At 37.3% G+C, this 3,000-nt stretch overlaps 1 protein-coding gene across 1 annotated transcript in view; it reads right to left on the reverse strand.

Annotated features, from left to right (window-relative positions):
* The window catches only part of il1b (interleukin 1, beta), a 15,366-nt gene extending 14,421 nt beyond the window's left edge, over positions 1-945 (reverse strand). Inside the window, exon 1 of the mRNA XM_014015087.1 lies at positions 796-945. The gene's annotated coding sequence lies outside the window, so the exon portion shown is untranslated. The remainder of the gene's footprint in view (positions 1-795) is intronic.
* Between the last annotated feature and the right edge of the window lie 2,055 nt (positions 946-3,000).

Raw genomic sequence — 3,000 nt, forward strand, 5'->3', positions numbered from 1 at the left:
CCATACAGGAGGCGTCTTGAAGCTGTCATTGACAACAAAGGCTTTTGTACAAAGTATTAGATAAATTTCAGTAAATACTTTTTCCCTGTGCCATTCCACATTATTACAAATAACTTCATTTCTGGACATTTATGGTTTGATTTCTTTGTATGTATGGATCACTTGGGTTGTTACCAACATCTGGTGAAAATTTCATGTCATTAGCACCTCTAGTAATATATTTACTGAGAAAAATGGTGACGTGTTCAATACTTATTTTACCTGCTGTGTATTTATTACAATATATGATCACATGCTCCTCTGTCTCTGACTGTCCACAATAATCAGTTTCCACTTTAATGTTTTTCCGGCCCACCCACTCACACCTGATTTTCATTATCTTTTTCCTCAGGTGTTTGTCCTTCTCCTCGTTAGCGTCTCTTAAATATTGCGTCACTCGGTTTGTCCAGCATCTGTGCATTCTGCTCGTCAGCCATTCGTGTTTTTTTCTCCTTTGTGCGATTATTTCTGAGTACCTTTTTGCTGCCTTGACAGCTTTTTGTTTTCCTTTTTTTGTAAAATAATTAGTTCTTCATTTTTACCTTTGAGTTCTGACTCTCTGGTTCTAATCCTTGGGTTCTTACCTCCTCCAAACAGGACATCATGACAAACTCGTTTATTAAGCTGAGACAACAAAGAGTTGGCATGACAGGCAAACACAAAAACAGAAGAACCAAGGCGACACAGAATGTGTGTGTGTGTGTGTGTGTGTGTGTGTGTGTGTGTGTGTGATGCTCAACTGAAGAACAGACTCACCTGTCTGTGAGACAAACAGGAACAGGTGAGGGTGGGTGGGGCAGGAACAGAGGAAACCACTGGAACAGTGACACTTAAGAAATAAACACAAAAGATGAACAAACAAAAACAAAAACATTAGGTGATAATTGAGACCCTTAGAGCCAAAGTTAAAGCTCCTGTTTTTGTTTGCACAGTCTGATCTTGGGGTGAATTTGTTGCGACATTCACTTCTGGAAAGATTTTACACTTGTGAATATTTTTTTCACCGAATGACGGATGAGTTGTTTAACAAGAGTACTTAGTTTTGTTTTGAACACACAACTTTTACATTTTTTGTTTTGTTTTTGAAATATTGACACAGAATCAGTTGTGTTTTTGTATATTTGATGATATATTTGAACTCAGTCTCATCTTTATTTCTATTGTGATACACAGAAACAGACTCTCTTTAAGTGACATCATCTGTTTGCCGGAATTGAAAATATTTGTTGGATGAGCAGATTCAAGATATTCCAGGTTTTCTGTACAAACATATTATCAGTGCACAAAAAAAAAAAAAAACACTTGTGTAAAACCACAAAGAAAGCAAAGACAAAACCCAAATGACAGTCGGACTGTTCTCACTCAGTTCCCAAAGTGGGAAGCATAGGAGCAACGTCAGGTTGGAAGTACTTGAACATCGTTAATGTACCAGTTTCAAGATTTTTGCTGTGCAGCTATGGTTCAGCCCATCAATACTTCAGTTAAAACCATGATCAAAACAATACTGTAGCATCCTACTGTGTTTGTCTGTTTGTTTGACTTTAATGAAGAATTTAGGATTTGTGTTGGCTGTTAATAATTTCAGTGTTGTTTATAATATTGTTCTTTTAGTGATTAGTCTGTTCCTGTTACTGTTGTGTATCCATTATTTGTTAGTTTGTGTTAAGCTATTCAGCAGAGTAACCATGAGTGAGAGTGGTAGTCATCAATAAACCCTGTGGGTTTTACTCTGTCTGTGATGTTCTAAATAAAACTTCCTCTAAGATGTTATCTAGTGGTTGGTGTTTAGCCATAACAAAAGTAGCATTGTCTGTCTCTGTAGCTGTGAGGTGCAACACTACAATATATTTCTATATCAGACTATTAAAATGCAGGTTAGGGTTAATTTAGGTTAGGCAATTTGACAAAACTCCTCGATTAAATTTGAAACATTTAGACTAAAATCAGTATTGATTTAAAGTTGGCAAATTCACCAATGTTGAGAATTATGATGTGAAATTGGCGTTGCTGTTTCATCGTTGATTAGATTTGCAAAATCTAAATAAAAATCATTGGTTATCCAACACACCTACCTGATGTTGATTCAACGTGACGTCAAAATGCCAGAATCTAATCTAATTAAACTTTGACTCTTCTACAAGATAAATGTTGTAAACTAGATAAAACTCTCATGATTTGTACCGTTTGGGTTATTTGATTCTTTGTGTTTTAGATCAGGTTTCACACCTAACTTGTTTTTTTTTTCTGTTTCCTGGGATTCTTGTGTTTACTGATCGATTTGTACCAGCCTCTACTTTATTACTGACATATTCTTGTGTGTTGTTGAGTTCTGTGTCTCAGCCTCACCTGGTCCCAGTGTCCTCCCAGGACCCCTCATTACCTCTGCTCCTCGTCAGGCTCCTGCCTTCACCAGGTAAGTGGGTCGTGAAGGCTTAAACTATTTTTAGTCGAGGACTTATACTTGGGGATTTTGAGTGAATTGCCGAGATCGAAACAAAAAGGGAAGCCGCAAAGTCGTGTTTTTCGTGATGCGACGTGAGCACTGATGGAAGATTTTTGTGACGTTGAGCCCATGAGCATCCTGTTTGTGGTTAAAGGTGTCATGGTTCAAAAGCATGAAAGATTGAGATCATGGTCCAGAAAACATGAAACTGGAAAGTTTGAACTTATAAACCCACTGGTTTCTTTCAGCAATCACTGGTATGAGTTAGGTGAATTTCTGAGTTGTTTTCACAACATAAACTTTCTAAACATACACTAATAACAAATGATAAATGGACTGTACTTATGTAACACTTTTCTATCCATCCAGGACACTCAAAGCTCTTTACACTACAATCTGTGTCCTCATTTACCCATTCACACAGCACTCTATGGGCCTCATGCAAGAACCGTTCGTACGCACAGATTTGTTCTTAAGTTGTGCGTACGAGTGATTTAGGAGAATTTGTGGCATTCACC

Source organism: Austrofundulus limnaeus, unplaced genomic scaffold, assembly GCF_001266775.1.
Source record: "Austrofundulus limnaeus strain Quisiro unplaced genomic scaffold, Austrofundulus_limnaeus-1.0 Scaffold123, whole genome shotgun sequence".
Taxonomy (NCBI): Eukaryota; Metazoa; Chordata; class Actinopteri; order Cyprinodontiformes; family Rivulidae; genus Austrofundulus; species Austrofundulus limnaeus.